We start from the raw sequence: 5,945 nt of genomic DNA, 5'->3' as shown, positions 1-5,945 counted from the left end.
ATAATTTACTTTGGGAATACACCTGTGATAGTGATTTTAGCTTTTGTACTAGTAATTGCTGGCTGCATTAGACGTGACTCAAATTAAGAAGATAGATCAATAAATTTAACGTTCATTGATTGATCAAACTTTATTATGAGATATATACATGTTAAAGCCAGTTTGTAAAATGTGTTTGTTTGTATTACAGCATAACGGGTTTTATTTAAAGACACATGAAATTGAGAAGCTGAAAACAATTGGACATTGTCAACTACCATATTTGGAAAATGAACCTTTATATTATTTATGTTTGTTTGTAAATGTCATGACATATATATGTTAAACCAGAAGTCTAATTCCATATCAAAATATAACATTTTCGTGTTCAGAAGAATTGTACAATCAGTGGAGCTTATAAACTGTAATTGTATCACTGATTGCGTTCTTGTTTCAAGTATGAGCACTCTTAGGTATAATTGGAGATATGACTTCATTCTCCTCATTCTTTCATAATCCAGTTCACCTGTAAAAAGGTTAGCATGCAACTCATACTCCGCGCAAGAAGCTATTACTCGTAAATGTAGTGAAATATAAGAATGTATGTGTTTAGTCTTATTAAGTACTGCTCACGAATCATTTTCCAAATATTTCGTCTTGATGGAAAATTTTATTAAATAATATTGGAATGGAAAATCATTTAAATTAATGAATTGATATAGAAATAATCTTAGTATATAATAAATAATAAAGCTAATAATAAATTATAGTTTTATTTATTAATAAATAATAATACACAAATGTAAATTCAAGACAATTTTTTCTATTGAAAATGTCCGTGGTGTATACAAATAAATGCATCAAATTTATAACAAATAAAAACATGATTACGTTTATTAAACTAAACCCGGTCATTCGTTTCAGACTTTAGCCGATGAAATATATAACCGAAAATCAGAAACATGTCTCGTAGTCGGGGCGTATTTAGCAAGGGCTTAACATGCCAGAATGTAGTAGGATGTTGGTAGACGAAATAGTAAGATATGTTCATAGAATTTTCTAATTCATACAAGTTTTCACTTAGAAACGTTTTTTCGAATGTTTCTTCTGATAATTTTTTAGTGAAAAAAAAAGTTCTTAGACAATACAATTATTTTCATTCGTAAAACAATGATGTTATGGCAACAGCTAGGTAACGTTTACAAGAGGTAATATGTTTCGCAACAAGTTATGAATGACGCAGTTGTTGCGCATCCGCTTACGAATCCTGACGACACTCACTCAAGTACCGGCGATGTCAGTTTTTTTGTGTTCAACGTTTTTCCCTTACTCTAAAAATTAGTTAAGTCCATTAAAAACATTAGAGAAACCAATCATATCTAATGACTGTTGAAAAATGCCAACATTCCTTCAAAACGTAGGTGGGAACAAGATGTCGATTAAAATTATAAATTGATTTCACCTTATTTCATATATGCCATCATTCAAACCAATTCCAATAAAATGTTCCCAACATTTTTTGCTATTTTATTTGTGAGCGTTAGCTCACAACTAATGTTACAGAGCAAGTTTTTTCAAGTCAGTATGCTTTTAGCTACGCTAGGAACGATAAACACTGCCTGTTTGCACTACCTGCAGTAACATATGCAGACGACGAATGCATTGGAGCGTCTGCTCTTCTACGCTAGGAACGATAACACCGTATCTGCCTGTTAATAGTTCACCACTGCTATACTGCAGGTGTGTATTTAATCAATAGTGTTTATCGCTTGTCTATATTGGCCAGTCTAGTGTTATCATTAAAATATGTACATATTGGCCTGTTTTCAGTGAAAACAGAGTTAATGCATGTCAAATAAGATTAGCCTGTGCACACTGATTAGCCTGTGCAATATGCAGAGGCTAATTAAGGACGGCCACTTTCTGATTTTATCGTGTTTTACGTTTAGAGCGAGCCTCTGTGTACTGGGAGATGACAATTAATGCATATTCTTAAGCCCTGTTTTCCCCCAAAATTAAGCTTAAATTATCTTTTTTATTAATGATTTGAACAAAAAACACATCTCGACCTGTGCTTTAAGACACACTCTTTAAAAAAATAATGTTGAATGGTTGTTTTATTTCAAACTTGCGATATAAAAAGCTTATAACATTAATTTTTGAAAACTGAGTTGCGTCTAAGATTATACAAATCAGTGCCTTCTGCGCTTTGCTTTGCTTATTTAGTGACTTTTTTTTACAACGTGAATGTCGTCCTATTTGATTGAGATAGCATACTTGTTATATGCATTATTTAATTGGATACGTATCTTTAATTAGTTTTAACGGATAAATAATTGTCTTGTTTCTTGCAGAAGACTGTCGATTTTGTTCAGGGCTGTAATTATCGTTAAAATTTGTGGCGGCAAATATTTTTGGCGGTAAGAGAGGGGATCAATTTACAGTATTTTGATATTAATCTGCAAATTGTTTAGCATAGTATTACAAAAATTTAATAGTTTGAATATGGATTAAAACCTTCAGAACGTGTTTTTCCAAAATATAGCGTTTTTGTTATATTTTGCGTATGTAACGAAGTCGGTCAATATAACAACAACAGCAACAACAACACATTGGAAACAAGTTGTTGTTCCTTTCTGCTTGAATGAAAATGAAATAACATCCGGGCATTTACTTGCTTGCAAAATACCAAGCTCCCGTGATACATATTTCTGATTGTCCGAATGATTTCGAGTGTTTTGCAATATTTACACCACTTTTTGTGTCATGTATGTGTATTTATTCTAAAAACTCAACAACACTGCTTTTTTAAAGTCTTTAAGATTTTCATTTAGTCAACTGTTTCTTTTAAAATTGAACATCAGCAGAAAACTTTCCGGTATCTTGCCCATGGGACTTCAACGCACGTCGCGCTATCGTTATATATTACCTGTGATCTCGGGTCGTTTTTAGCCAGTACAACATGCTCTGTATTGTATAAATATCAATTGTCTTTGTTCTATTAGTTGCTCAAACTGCACACATATTTACTGTTTAAACCTTGTAAAATGTGATCAATCCAGTTTCACTTTCGTTCGGATAACTGTGTGTGGCAATCGTTAAGTCATTTTCAAAAGTGGTCTGCTGATATCGTAAATACCATAATGATTGCTAAACATTATATTAGGTCAAAGTGCACAACAAATAAACGTTGACATAGTCATTTTCATCAAACTTTCATCAAACATTTGCGCTAGTTAAACGCACTTCGTATTCAGTCTTATAAAATGTAACGGATCACTCGTTGGTTGTATCAAGGCAAGATAACTCCCAATATAAACGAGATCTATCTTACAGAGGATTCCGGAGATTATCGATGGGTCAGGATTGAATACCCCAGATTTATCTTCAGGAGGAGTCCACAGATTGTCGATGTGTACGATTGGTTGGATCCTAAAGCGTCATCAACGCTGTATCAGACACCAATTTGAAGCCCATGCCAACCGTGTGCAAATAGATATTTGTGCTGCTATGGTAAGGACGTAAAATGGAAGGTTGGCATATTGTTATCTTTTCTATTGTTCAAGTATTCGTTCATTTGCAGACTTCAGGTACGATTTAGGTTTTCTTGTATCCTTGCTAAATACAAATTATATTTTAAATTAATTAAAACAATATAATATATTTATTCTGAGAAAGTATTTAAAATTAGGCGAACAATATTATGATATCGCTGGAGTCGTAATAAAGGCTATCAATTAACGATACTATGTTAAAGCATTATTTGTAAACACTTCTCTACATATACAGTTGTGTTTTTTATACAATATGGTTTTATATGTGTATGATCCGATCGACAAATTTGACCTTACGATTATCGTCCAGAGAAGTGAACATTTCAAATTGACTGTGCCTTCTTAATGGGCCCTATGTTGGTTTCGATTTAATGTAAAAGTGTATATATAAACACATGCACGGAGATGTAATACTACGGTGGCACTTAGGTGACATCACCGCTCCAAAAAAAGAAGTCGGGAAAACACAAGTTCTGTTTTCCCGTCTCCAAAAAAAACATAACTCTGGAAACACAAAATAAATCTGTTCGCATGAGTTAATTGTTTAGGACTCGAGAAAACAGATTTTCTGTTTTACCGAGTTAAATATTTTTGGAGACGGGAAAACACAATTGCTATATTGTGCGCACAAAATAATCGGCCAAACACAGACGCGCTATATATTGAGGGAACGAGATACTATCTTGTTCCCTCAAATTAATCGGCTAATCAGAATCCTTGCATTGGATCATCCATTAAATTCACTGTTGCTTAAAATTTCGTGAAAATGACAGATCGAGATGAACTTGTCCTTCGTAGAGTTGTCTTTGGCCGCTGCTAAAACTTCTGGATACTAGGGACGTTTTCATTGGCTGATTATTTTGAGGGAACAAGATAGCATCTTGTGCGCACAATATAGCGATTGTGTTTACCCGTTTCCAAAAATAATAAACTCTGGGAAAACACAAAATAAGTGCATGTATGTTTTCAGAAGTTATTTTCTTTTTGGAGACGGGAAAAAGAACTTTTGTTTTCCCGACGTCTTGTTGTTTGGAGCGGTGATGTCACCTTAGTGCCACCGTAAATAACAGTAAAAATAGTGTGCACATTCTAAAACAAAAATCAATGTGATATATGGGTATTTTCGTTTGCCTCAATGTGATCGTTACTTGTGGAGGAAATCCTGATCACTAAAGATATTAAGACAACTCAGTGAGTTGCTTACATGAAGGTAACTAGACTATCATTTATGTTGAATCGCATTAGATCAACCTTTCGATAGATGTGTCCTTAAAATAACTGATAGATGATTGATCCACGCACCCAAACGGGCGCGGACAGACGACTCACCGTGTGATCTAAAGAAATACAACGAGCAATAAGTGACCACAGTTTGCTCGCTTGTTTGTTCAGCGTTGTCTTATTTTCAACGAGGCGAACATTAATGATTCACCGATAGGATTTAGGCGATATTTCACTGTCTATGAAGAAAATATGGCGATATTTATGTTCACCAACTTTTGTTTATTAAACAGCCGCTGTAACGATGCCCTTTGTAAGCCTGCCTACCAGACGGATACTTATGACACTTATACCGCGGACCAGACGTTGACGGAAATAAGTCACCGAATTTGGTAAACGTAAAGTCGTGCTCACACACGAAATCGTACAACACCTCATGGTGGGTAATCTCCAGCAGTTATTCCTCATTCGAAGTGTCAAGATTTTCAATAGGAATGATTGGGGAGCCGGTATGTGTGTTCTTTTAATTTTATAATTTTTTTTGTGTTACTCTTCGTTATGTAGAAAAGCGTTATAGTCAGTATATTATGTAGTTAGAGAATTTAAGACCGATCTGTAGTTGCATTAAAAATGATGGCCTATGATATAATTTTTTGTATGAGAATCTAGTTTATGTTTTGGAAAAATTAGCGTTGTTGGTTGTGCATGTCTACACAACCCTCCGCTTCGTGAATATGTGCATTGAATCAGACACATCTAGTGCTGGACAATAAGCAAGAACCTTTCCACTATTGTTATTTTTTATGCAATCGGTACTTGTCTGGAATAAACTTTTACATTTTTTACGTGTATGTACATTGAGTGATACGATTCCATATTAAGGACAAGTTTATTATTGCGCGTGTCTATACCAACAACAAAGCTCATGCATAATAAAATGCTGAATCAAAATGTGTCCAATTATGGATAATTGCTCATTTTAAAGCAACAATGATCTATAATAGGCTAAACGCACAGTTTGAATAGTTGCTGTTGATTTGGCGCGTTGATATTAAGAAATGATTGCTAGCATACTCAGGGTGCGCAGAATTATGTTACTTTATGGGGTTCACAAAGGGATGTTAATGGATATAACACACCGAAAGTGGTTGCTTTTGTTCAAATACCTTTTAAAGACATTGTTTCTTAAGA

This window comes from Dreissena polymorpha, chromosome 14, assembly GCF_020536995.1.
Source record: "Dreissena polymorpha isolate Duluth1 chromosome 14, UMN_Dpol_1.0, whole genome shotgun sequence".
Taxonomy (NCBI): Eukaryota; Metazoa; Mollusca; class Bivalvia; order Myida; family Dreissenidae; genus Dreissena; species Dreissena polymorpha.
This window is presented reverse-complemented; position numbering follows the sequence as displayed.